The 13,178-nt window shown below is 43.2% G+C and overlaps 1 long non-coding RNA gene across 1 annotated transcript in view; it reads left to right on the plus strand.

The window, feature by feature from the left end:
- Nucleotides 1-12,015, plus strand: part of LOC135572784 (uncharacterized) — a 171,360-nt gene extending 159,345 nt beyond the window's left edge. The window contains exon 5 of the long non-coding RNA XR_010464481.1: nucleotides 11,941-12,015. This is a non-coding gene — a long non-coding RNA (uncharacterized LOC135572784). The remainder of the gene's footprint in view (nucleotides 1-11,940) is intronic.
- The last annotated feature ends 1,163 nt before the right edge of the window (nucleotides 12,016-13,178 follow it).

The raw sequence follows: 13,178 nt of genomic DNA on the forward strand, positions 1-13,178 counted from the left end.
ACTATCTATGGTGGTGAATCGGACAGCACTCCCAAAGGTGATAATTAATTCAAGGCATTTTAGACGTCATTGCAGTTTGCCCACATACTTGAGTATAGCTCGGGGCTTACACAAGTCCGTGTTTCTTATAGCCTAATTTTCAAGACATCAATGTACAGGAACATTTTTAGACGACAATGCAGATCACCCGCCATATGCACACATACTCAGCTGTGGGAATTTCATAAATTTTACAAGACATCAATGTAGCAGTAGAACAAATATCACAATATCGGAATATATCTTCAAATAAGAGACATCAATGTAAGCCACAGCAGAACACACATATGAAAATATATAGGCCTCCTGCTTATGTGATAATGTGAAGCACGTATTCAGATTACAAACTTGTTCTGTGCTGTGAAGGTAAAGGTCAAAAAATGTCCTACCTCAGTTTTCAAAACCTTCCACAATGACTCTCCCCATGTCAAGTCCATTTAACTCCTGAGAGTCAACTTCTTGCTCAAAGCCATGAGCGAGCATGTGGCTGTGATGTTTAGCCTCCTTCTAAGGCTGTTCTGAAGACTCTGGCTGTCGTGTCTATTTTTTCCTTCATTTTGAGTGTTAACCTGGGTGTCCTCCTAAGCCTTGTCTACAAAGCTTGCTGCCACCAAATGCGCCTTGGTTCAGGCATGTTCAAAAACCATGTTTCTGAGGGCTCTTTGTTGTTGTTTAGTACATCTGATGCATAGGATGTTAGTTTACTGAACATTCCACCCACTCTTTTGCTAGTTTGATCCCTCCAGTCATTTCTAGTCCCAAACTCCCTACCTTTTTACATGTTCTACAGCCCAACTTTGAATTCTGCATGACAAGCCAGGCGTTATATGTTTGCTTGTTCTTAAACTGCAAATTGCACCTGCTCCGAGCACTTCGTCGGTGGATGCACTACCCCCCCTGCCCCCCAGATCCCTGTCTCCCTCTCCCGCTGAGTCTGACTCGCTAGTAGGACTACTAGATGGTGGAGGTGCCGGTGGTAATGCTGAACTGGCAGGATTAGCGTTGCCATCAGGAACAGTTTGCACCTCACTCCTCTTCTCCGGCATTGAAAGTTCTTTGGCTCGTTCTGGGTTCGATTCCCCATCAATGTTTTATTTGGCTTTCCCACAACTCTAATTCAGTAGGGAGACGACTAGACTAGGCTACTTGACGTGATTACGTAGGGACCTCTTCACTAGCTGACCTCCATTACCAAGACCTGTGTAAAGACAATTTACTGACAACACCGGACGTCCCCATAACCTCTATGTTCAAATAAGAGAGCAGGTCTGAAATCAGTGTGGCAGGATAGGAGGATTACATAGAAGGACCGCGCTTTTACATGATGGTCTTTCTGTGGGGGGCGGGAGAAATAGCAATGGGACAACTTGATATAATGCAGATCGCTTTTTATTAGAATGTATGCAGTGCTAACAGTGAAATAATTTATAAATCATGCCGTGAGAGGTACTGGATCTGGGCAAATAGGTGCCGGAACAAACAAAGTAAAATCTGAGAGGTGCCGGTTTCTGTTCCGGAAGGATCCGGCTCAAATTAAGCACTGTGTGTAAGTAGGGGTAAACATGACTAGGCAATCAGGATAGATAATAAACTGAGTAGCAGCAGCGTGTGTGTGTGTGTGTGTGTGTGTGTGTGTGTGTGTGTGTGTGAGAGTGTGTGAGTGTGTGTGAGTGTGAGTGTGAGGAGTGAGTGAGTGAGTGAGTGAGTGAGTGTGTGTGTGTGTGTGTGTGTGTGTGTGTGTGTGTGTGTGTGTGTGTGTGTGTGTGTGTGTGTGTGTGTGCGTGCGTGCGTGCGTGCGTGCGTGCGTGCGTGCGTGCGTGCGTGCGTGCGTGCGTTTGGCGTCAACATCCATATGTGTGTGTGGTCTCCCGAGTGGCGCTGTGGTCTAAGGCACTGTAGTGCTAGCTATACCACTAGAGAGTCTGGTTCGAGTCCAGGCTCTGTCTCAGCTGGCCGTGACCAATTGGCCAAGCATCATCTGGGTTTGGCCCATCGCTCTCTAGCGATTCCTATGGTGGGCCAGGTGCATGCATGCTGACATGGTCTCCGGGTGTACAGTGTTTCCTCTGACACATTGGTGTCTTTCGGAGGACGCACGGTTCTTGACCTTCACCTCTGCTGAGTCCGTACTGGAGTTGCAGCAATGAGACAAGACTGTACCTACCAATTGGATACCATGAAATTTGGGAGAATAAGGGATAGAAAATAAAATAATATCCACGTGAGTGTTCATTGAGATTGTGCAAGAGAATAATTAAATCATTCATTAAAGGAGTCAAACGCAAATAGTCTGGGTAGCAATTTGAATTCCTTTGACACCATCTGGTATAGAGGTCCTGGATGGCAGCAAGCTCAGCCCAAGGGATGTACTGTAGCGCCTTGCAAAGTTGCCATACCAAGTGGTGATGCAACAAGTCAGGGTGCAGTATAACTTTTTAAGGATCTGAGGTCCCATGACAAATATTTTCTGCCTATTGAGGAGGAACAGGCATTGTTATGCCCTCTTCTGTCTTGGTGTGTTTGCACCATGACAGGTCCTTAGTGATGTGGACACCAAGGAATTTGAAGCTCTCGACCTGCTCCACTACAGCTCCGTTGATGTGAATGGGAGCGTGCTCAGTCCTCCTTGCCTTGTAGTCCATGATTAGCTCTTTTGTCTTACTCACGTTGAGGGAGAGGTTCTTGTCCTGGCACGACACTGCCAGGTCTCTGACCTCCTCCCTATAGGCTGTCTCATCGTCATCGGTGATCCGGCCTACCACCATCTGCAAACTTACTGATGGTGTTGGAGTCATGCAGGGCCATGCAGTCATGGGTAAACAGGGAGTACAGGAGCCCCCGTGTTGAGGGTCAGCGTGGCAGATGTGTTGTTGCCTACCCTCATCACCTGGGGGGTGGCCCCTCAGGAAGTCCAGGATCCAGTTGCAGAGGGAGGTGTTCAATCCCAGGGTCTTTAGTTTAGTGATGAGCTTGGCGGGCACTATGGTGTTGAATGCTGAGCTTTAGTCAATGAACAACATTTTCACGTAAGTGTTCCTTTTGTCCAGGTGGGAAAGGACAGTGTGGAATGCAATAGAGTGTGTACATTTTTGTGTGGAGTGTGTGGATTTTTTGGAGCGGTACAAAAAAGGGAGTGGGTCCAGAGTTTCTTGGATGATGCTGTTAATGTGAGCCATGACCAGCCTTTCAAAGCATTTCATGGCTACAGATGTGAGTGCTACGGGGCAGTCGTCTTTAGGCAGGTTACCTTGGCGTTCTTTGGCACAGGGACTATGGTGGTCTGCTTCAAACATTTAGGTATTATTACAGACTGAGTCAAAGAGAGTTTGAAAATGTCAGGGAAGACACTTGCCAGCTGGTCAGCACATGCTGTGAGTACGCGTCCTGGTAATCTGTCTGGCCCTGCGGTCTTGTGAATGTTAACCTGTTTAAAGGTCTTACTCACGTCGGCTACGGTGTTTAATCACACAGTCATCTGGAACAGCAGGGGCTCTCATGAATGGTTTGTCGGAGGACGTAGCAGCATTTCTTATAAGCATCCGGATTAGTGTCCTACTCCTTTAAAGTGGAAGCTCTAGCCTTTAGCTCAGTGCGGATGTTGCCTGTAATCCATGGCTTCTGGTTGGGATATGTACGTACTTTTACTGTGGGGACGACGTCGTTGATGCACTTATTAATGAAGCCTGTGAATTATGTGGTATACTCCTCAATGCCATCGGATGAGTCCCGGAACATATTCCAGTCTGCGCTAGTGACACAGTCCTGTGGCTTAGCAACCGCTTCAACAGACAATGGTACTTCCTGTTTGAGGTTTTGCTTGTAAGCAGGAATGAGGAGGATAGAGTTAAGGTCAGAGTTGCCAAATGGAGGGTGAGGGAGAGCTTTTTATGTGTCTCTGTGTGTGGAGTAAAGGTGACTAGAGCTTTTTTTTTCTAGTTGCACATCTGGCAGAAATTAGGCAAAATGGATTTCAATTTCCTGCATTAAAGTCCCCAGCCACTAGGAGTGCCGCCTCTGGATGAGCATTTTCTTGTTTGCTTATGGCCTTATACAGTTAATTGAGTGCTGTCTTAGTGCCATGCTTTGGTTTGTGGTGGTGATGTGGACACCAAGGAGTTTGAAGCTCTCAACTCGCTCCACTACAGCCCCGTCGATGTGAATGGGAGCGTGCTCAGTCCTCCTTGCCTTGTAGTCCACAATTAGCTCTTTTGTCTTGATCACATTGAGGGAGAGGTTGTTGATCCCCACCGGTGCGGGGAGATCCTTCGCGTCCGACTCATTAAAGAAAAATCCTCGTCCAGTTCGAGGTGAGTTATCGCTGTTCTAATGTCATAGGAAATTATGGATAAAACATGAAGTACAAAAACCATCAAAAACAGAGTAAAAAAAACACACAAAGTAGCACAATTATTCAGGAGTCCGTTAAACGACGGCCATCCCCTCCAGGATGAGTGTTAACTCTATTTTGTCTGGCACTTGTTCATTTTATTTATTTTGAAGGGCTTTCAATTTATTGATTGAATACTTTTATAATATAGAGCACTTGTATTTTTGGCACTTCCAATCTAATCGAGTATCTCGAAGAAGGTATCTGTATTTTGTTTGCAAAAATCACAGCTTCTAAAAGCAAGTCTGTTTGACATTATCCCCAGATCTGTGTCTGAATCTCATTTTAGTAACTGCGCGTTCACTCTCTCTCTCTCTCTCTCTCTCACACACACACACACACACACACACACACACACACACACACAGAGTCCCCCAACAGTCCACCGACTCATCTCCCACACTCCCAGGCTCCAAAACAGCCACGGCTGTCCCAACATGACATCATCAGGGTCCAGAGTGTCCGTAGTTGTTGGACCGGCTCCAGACGGAGCACATCCAGCCAACGCCTCGCCAGCGTGTCACTCAGAGCCCCAGACAGGCAGGACAGTGAGTGTGATAGCCCAGGGATGGGAGTCGGGAGTGGGGAAGAGGGGGAGGAGGGAGTGGGAGATTGACAAGGCCCCTGGCACCCATAAGGGATTAAAGTGAGGAGATGAGCCTAGGGGTTGGCTCAAGGGGCCTAGGGGTCTCAGTCTGTTCAGTTCAGTCTAGAATTAACAGCCTAGGCCAGTAGAACATGTCATTAGCAACTGGCATCACCTTAAGCATTGGGTTTAATGACAGAGTCAGTTGAAGTCTCTAAATTTCCTTTCTAATTCTAACTAATTATTAACCACCTAGTTTATCTTTTATATTACCTTGAGTATGACTTACTATGTGTAAATCACCTCAAAGTGTTTGGCAAGTAACCGACATGTCTGTAGTTCAAATCCCAGAACCGACAAGGTGAAAAATATGTTGATGTGCCCTTGAGCAAGGTACTTAAACCTAATTGCTCCAGGGTCGCCGTTGATAATGGCTGATGCCTGGCTCTGACCCCATTCTCCGAGGGTGTCTCAGAGGGAGTCGGGATATGCAAAAAACACATTTCCAAATCACACATGCTTAAAGTAGGACAAATAAAAGCACCCACCAAATAATTATTTCATAATGACATCAAACAATAGCTGCTCTACTTGAAAATGACTTGATTAGTGAACCTGTTGACTTCGAACTGCCTCAACTTCCTCATTGTCCAATGAACTCATTAAGATGCAAAGTAACGCAGTGCTATACTGTGATAGAAAGGGTTCATCATGTTGAAAGTGCATAAGCAGCATATGCAATAGGACTAACAAGCTGGCCTCAGTCAAATATTACAGAACACACTTGATCTCTTGAACGTCAGAATATATTGCCTGAATAAATCTAAAGATGTGGCTGACATGCAGCATATCACCCTCCATAAAATACCTGCTGCTGATCAAGGTAGAAGGATCATGACTTTTCCCAGAGTTGGCTTGGTAGCGAGGCCACTTCAGTGTGACAGACATTTCCAATTAAAATGGGTAAATAACTTTTGGATTCATCTATTCCACCTGGCCCAAGATTTATCAGTCCATCTTCCTTTAAATCCGCTCACCCCCAAAATGGTAATATCACAGATTTGGATTCCTCTGTAAAATGTATTCCGCGCTCCAATATCCTGCCTCCATTTTAATCTCTCCTACTTCTCAGTGGTCTGACACAAGGCCACCCAACATGGGTCCTAAAAACACTTATATTACAAACAATACAACAAGACAGACAGCTAAAGCAATGTCCTCAACCTCTGTTTCTGCCCCTTATATTTGTTTTTGTAAACTGTGGTTGGTTTGCAAAATGTAACCTTCAATACTTTTATTTTTTTGCTGTAGTAGCCTTCCATGGCTCACTTTGGGTGGAAACCAAGATTGAGAAGTGCTCAATATTATCATAAACATATTCTCATAAACCACAAGCCTGTATGTCACTGTATCAACTCCCCAACCATTCGTTTTTGTTAGGACAAATTGCTAGCTTCAGCCAAAATTCAAGAAACAAATTATGATAGCAGGGTGGAACTTTTGAACAAACTCCTGTTTTGGGGGTAAATCAATGACGTGACTCATTAACGTGATGAATGGCCACACAATTCCCAGGTTCCCTGCATCAAAGGACCCCCTGGCATCCCTCTTGTGGGCCATTCCGGGTGAAAGCAGAGCATTTAAAACGTGCTGCCCCTCGGTGCTGAGGCAAGCAGCTCCGCCAGCAAAATGTTCCTTTTTTCAACTCCAGAGGCTCCATGGACCCATTCTACTGTTAACATAAAATCGTTGAATTTAGCTGTGGATTCAGGCACTCTCTAAATTTGAGAAGGTACAAAGAGAGGGGAGAATGGGGTGTGTGTGTGGGGCGGGGTGGGGGGGTCATCGTTTTAAACTAAACTAAATAGGCTCCATTATTATTCAGTAGTGAGTAATTACACTTAAAGTTGACAACACTCGCAGGCTTCAAATCCATCTTGTTGACCGTGAAGGCAACTAATTAAGTGGAATTATAGTTTATAATGGTGGGGATCAATAGGAACGATTTGGACGATGCATCATTGTCAGGCCGGGACTCAAGGAGATACATTTTGCTGTGCGGTGTGAGATAAAGCAGTCGGTAGTGACGTTTTTGTCGTTGTTGTTGCATTATGTGCCGTCCGAAACTGTACGCAGACACAGTAGTCTCAGATCTGCAGATGACTTCACAGTGGACATATTTGTAGGCGTGTTTGATTGTGTGACTCCCGGTCTATCGTAAACCCTATGGATGCAACCTATGATATAGTGCAGGGTTCCCCCGCTGGCAGCCCGCCAAGTTTTCTGAGCAAAAAATGTATTATGCTGGGCATAATAGACTGAAGAAACACCAGGAAATCGGCTCCAAGTGATTGTAATTGAGGAAATCTATTCTTTAATTGAAGAAAGTATTCCCACGCAAAATAGAGACAGGTGATCGTATACAAATATAAGCATGGCTTGAAATGATTATGTTTTAGTCAAACATTATATATGTTTGGACTTCTTGTAGTCAATTTGCAGTCCACGTTTTGGCCGATCCGACCATCCACTCAAGAAAAAATTTGCCTGCGGCTGAATCTAATGGATGATCCCTGATATAGTGTCATTTTAAGGACCAATCAAGCATCATCATCATCATCATTCATGATCAACATCACTGTTGTCAGCATTCCAAAGGGACAAATCATGTTTACACTGTCAAAGATTGTAGGTTCATTTTCAAAGCTTACTTACAGGTACACTCCATTGGCCAAACTGAGGCCCTATACTAAGATGTATGTTTGTAAACAAAGTATTGGCATAAACATTTGCCAGGGGCCGCCCAGCTGTTTACGAACTGTGGGCGGAAACAGAGATTGAAGGACTGCACCATTCAAAGACATTGTTACCTATATTGACTACTAAATGACACCACAAAAGAAACGTGTGTGTGCGAAATGTGTCAAACATTTCTCAAAGATGAGCAAACAAGCAAACTACCAGATGGCGAATTCAGTAGACTGATTGTACAACAATGGCTCTGGCTTACAACAAAAGAGTGATGGCTGAATTACAGTGTAATGAGTAGAACATCCGAGACTCCCTTTGCAACCTGAAGCAATTATCACATTCAGCTGTTGCTTACACTATATTGACTTCTTTCTTGTTTCAAGATAGCTCCTACATCTGATGCACAACACCTTGGGCTGTATAAATGCTAACTGGCCACAAAAAGCAACTTTAAAAATCTGTAACGCAACAAGAAACTGTGTGTGTGGGTGTGTGTGCATCATTGTCACACACTCCAAATAAGCAGACATATAACAGGATTCTTTATGTTTACATGAGCTGGAGCTGCAGTCAAATACATACCGTCACCTCTGCAATGTGTGGGTGTGCAGACTGACTCACGGTGCCAAGCTGATTGAAGGGTGCTGACAATTTAGTGCCTTGAGCCCAGGCAGCCTTTCCCAGCAGATTAAGATTATACAAAGAGGTGTCAGAAAATACTGGCCACTAGGATTGACTATTTTTTCCAGTTTTCCGTTTTTTTTATATCAAATATAACATTTCCATTACACTACCAGAAGGCAATCAGTGTTGTTGCATTAATACCAAAGCAATCAATGATGTTTTCCCAGTATAACACTGATTAAGTAGTCGGCATATAAATAAATAAAAATGTTACATACCGATACCAGTGTTTGGTATCGGTATGTCCACGTGTTTGGATTGAATTAGGCCCTTTGTATGCCAACACATTTCAAATGAGTTTACTAAAGCTTAAGTGTGATGTGACATTTAATTTACCTCTTCATTTCTACTTCAAATAAAGAAGCATGGTGATACAAACATCTAGTCATATCTGAAAGGCTAAACAACTCTATTTGAACCTGACAAGAATAGTTTAGCATGCATATTATCTAGTCTATATGAAGCTCAACTTAAAGTTGAAGAAGTTCATCTTACCTCTCGAAACTCTAGCCACAGGCTTACATCAGCGTATCATCGTCCTGTCCTCGAGAAAAAGTACCTCAGTAGTTATCTAATTAACTGTAATTATGCTAGGCCATTCTCAGAATCGATTAAAATGAGACCACTTTGAGAACACTTATCAGACAAGAGTCCTTCCCTCCCTGCCACTCTGAATTGAATGGACTTGATGGGACAGTTTCTATGGAGACCAACAACAAGGGCAATTCAGGCGAAGTTCATTTTAGTGGCGAGGTGCTATTGAGGTAAGGTTAAAAGTCTTTGGTATAGTACAATATGATGACAGCGGAAGGCTGAAAAATAGTTGCAGGTGTAGAGGCTAAAGAATGACATAAAAAGGATGGAGAGGATTCCCATCGATCAAATACATCATTTTTTTCTATGTCCAAACTAGCATACCATGTAGAATGCTGCCCAATACATTGGTTCACTCTATGTAGTATGCTAGTGTGGACACAGGAATAGAACCCAGAAGTAAATAAATAGTACAAATAGTATAAATGATCAAGTAAAGCTAACATACCCCAGACAGCGTGTGCTCACAGAGACAACGCTGTGTACTTCCCTACCGGATATTTGATTCTCCCATTTCCATTACCTTAAGCCCCGTAATCTTGATGTTTTGACGGGGAGGGAGATTGCATTGGAGGGCATCACGTTCAAACAGGGCAGCTTAGTCTGGTACAGTATAGTAACGTGCAGCGCACACCACCACTTTGCTTCTCCAGATATGAAGTTATAGGATTCTGCACCTGGCAAAAGAGAGGAGTCGATGGAGTAAACGCCTTATATGAGTAATTACTTTCTAATGAATGGAGGGTGGCAGTTCAGTTAATATCTGCCAGTGAAAGGATGTTTGAGATTCTGCAAAAATGCTGCTATAGGTGAGCCCACAGGTAAAAAGGTCTTACAAATGTGATCTCACTGGACAGTACTGCTGTAAAACTAAGCAAGGTGATTCATATGATGAATTGTGTACACGTTTAGAGTATTTACATTATAATCAGTACATGTACAGTATAAAACAGTATACATTTGAGGTAGAAGTCATCAGTCAAGCATCCAGAGTTTACACTTCATATTAATCACTGTACTTGCCTACCATTCCAAACTGACATAACCCTGTGGAAGCTCATTGCTTACCATTCCAAACTGATGTAACCCTGTGGAAGCACATTGCTTACCATTCCAAACTGATGTAACCCTGTGGAAGCTCATTGCTTACCATTCCAAACTGATGTAACCCTGTGGAAGCACATTGCTTACCATTCCAAACTGATGTAACCCTGTGGAAGCTCATTGCTTACCATTCCAAACTGATGTAACCCTGTGGAAGCTCATTTCTTACCATTCCAAACTGACGTAACCCTGTGGAAGCTCATTGCTTACCATTCCAAACTGATGTAACCCTGTGGAAGCTCATTGCTTACCATTCCAAACTGATGTAACCCTGTGGAAGCACATTGCTTACCATTCCAAACTGACGTAACCCTGTGGAAGCTCATTGCTTACCATTCCAAACTGACGTAACCCTGTGGAAGCACATTGCTTACCATTCCAAACTGAAGTAACCCTGTGGAAGCTCATTGCTTACCATTCCAAACTGACGTAACCCTGTGGAAGCTCATTGCTTACCATTCCAAACTGATGTAACCCTGTGGAAGCACATTGCTTACCATTCCAAACTGATGTAACCCTGTGGAAGCACATTGCTTACCATTCCAAACTGATGTAACCCTGTGGAAGCTCATTGCTTACCATTCCAAACTGACGTAACTCTGTGGAAGCTCATTGCTTCTCACACTCAAACTATTTGATTTCTCCAAAAGTGAAATAGCATCTACGCTTGAGTTCGTGGCCCAGGAAGTGAGTGCCAACAACAGTGTCCATATAGCTAAATATTGACTGCACCACCCAATTCCAAGGCATCATTCGGCAGTCTCACTCGCTCTGTGAAACATGAAATAAATTATCACAAATCTCAAGTATGTTTTTCCCTCCTTCGTCTTCTCCCAGGGGGACTGGTGGTCTTTTGTTTCATTCAGGTTAGTTTTGCGGAGCTCCGGTCAGATGCATTCCCTTGAAGGACCCGTCTGTTTTTTTGCAACGGCCTCACTCAACTCCTTATACTTGATGGGAAAAGAACCAAAAGAAAAGGTGCACCTCCCTATGGTTAGTCAGAGCGCGTCACACTCCAGTGTATTACGGAGCTGAATCGATATCTGAATTTTAACGCATCGGTGGCATCTGATGCGGCCGCCTCCAGGGCCTGAATTTTCTCTATCTCTCTCTCTCTCTAATGATTAACAATGAGGTAGATAACAAAGTAGTATTTGACAGTCAAACTGATTCGGTTATGTTTGAGTGGCCCTTGGGTTCAGACAGTCTTTTAACACGAGACTCACTCAAACTCGATCAATTCTTGCTATCTTTGTCCATCTTCAAGGCTACCTGCTAGTGTTGGCCTGGGCTCACCGATACCATGAATTAGGTTGTTGTCGCTGTTTGGAAGGGAATTGTATTCTTGTTCTTTGTCCTTCAGACACAGCCTTTCAGACACAATATTAAGGGTGTACTTTCCCTGAACTCTGTCTATTCAGTGTTTTCCCATGACTATGACCATGCATTTTTCAGGTTTTGACTTCATGTTGTGTTCCCTCTTTCTGGTTTGATAAGTTTATCAGAGTTTGTTGATTGAATATCTCTTGAGAACTGGCTTCACAGGTGCTACCAACGTACAAAATGGTCGAGCATCTAACACACTATCAACATGCTATCACGTGCTGAGTGAAGCATCTGGCACTGTGTACTGTAGTTCTAGTTACATTTTCCAATTTGGTCTCTGGATCGCTCGGGTGCTTTAGTCTTCATTAAGGGGAGTTCCTTGTTGATCAATCACTGTCGCTTGGGCTTCTCTGTAATTGTGGGCTTCCTTAATCATGACGGACGTCTCATCCTCTTCATTGTCACACAGGTCTCAGGAGAGAGAATGTTCCATGACTTTCACACCTTCAACCTCAAGGTAAGCCTCCATGCTTTATAACTCCAGATTGGTTTTGGGATGTTGCTCTATCAGTCTACAGTTGATATAAAGGACTGTGGGTTTGATTCTGTAATAGCTGCCTGTCTATCGAATGTACACAAGGAGGACAGACATTGTGTGTAGACATTGACACATGTCTACGCGGTATCACAGTGCAACGCGCTATGTTTACTGGGATGTGACAACTCATTCTGACAACACAAAAGTGACATGAATGTAAAACAGCACACTGTCGCAATACCAAGATAGCTACAATGCAGTACTGACATACACAACAGACTACATTTAACCTGCCACATAAATGCAATGTCTTATTTGTCCACCTGTGCACACACCTGTCTGATTGTGAAAACTGGAAGTGTCTTCCTGTGGTAGGGAGTGGTTATGTGGTTGTATGTTGTTACAGTCATGAAAACCATTACTAAGGGAAATGAGCTACTGTGTAAATACTGCAATGCAGGTTTGATTGAGTTTATCCTGCTAACATAGTTTGGTAGATGAAGACAGACATGAAGAAGACAGTGGCATTGTGGGTAAATTGTAGATCATATAAGACTTCGTATTGTACGGACTTGTCTTTTCCAAAAGTCTAATATTACACTGACACACTGAATCATATTCAAATGAGAATGTTAACTGGCTGACGGATAATATCATAGGTTACTATTTATACTGCAAAATGAGCAAGAAGGCAAATTGTAATTTATATGAAGAAAAATCCCATTGTATTGAAAATGCCATTCCATTTTCAAACTATGATAAAGTAACACTCATTTGATATGGTTGACTGCCAGCCGAATTCATTATTTTTGTTGCAGAGTTCGACACACATTTGATTTCCTTCGTCTTTAAATTGACAATTATATGTGAGGCCTTACTCTTGAGAAATCCAGAATGTCTCATTTTACTCACTGGCTTATGAGTTAACATTGAGACTCATCCTATTCATTTTGACAACATATTGACAGACATGTCAATGACCTACAGGTACATTCTATGACACATAGACAATGAGTAACCAAATATATCTGCAACATGAACTAAACAATGAAGTTGTCTGTGTCAAAAGTACAGTCTGTTAGTGAACTGATGAAGCTTCAACATTGACCTAAGGGGAGCGATAACAAGGTGTTGTGTGATATTTCCCTAGGTTTTTATTTGACAGCAGA

Source organism: Oncorhynchus nerka, linkage group LG8 (genome assembly GCF_034236695.1).
Source record: "Oncorhynchus nerka isolate Pitt River linkage group LG8, Oner_Uvic_2.0, whole genome shotgun sequence".
Lineage (NCBI taxonomy): Eukaryota > Metazoa > Chordata > Actinopteri > Salmoniformes > Salmonidae > Oncorhynchus > Oncorhynchus nerka.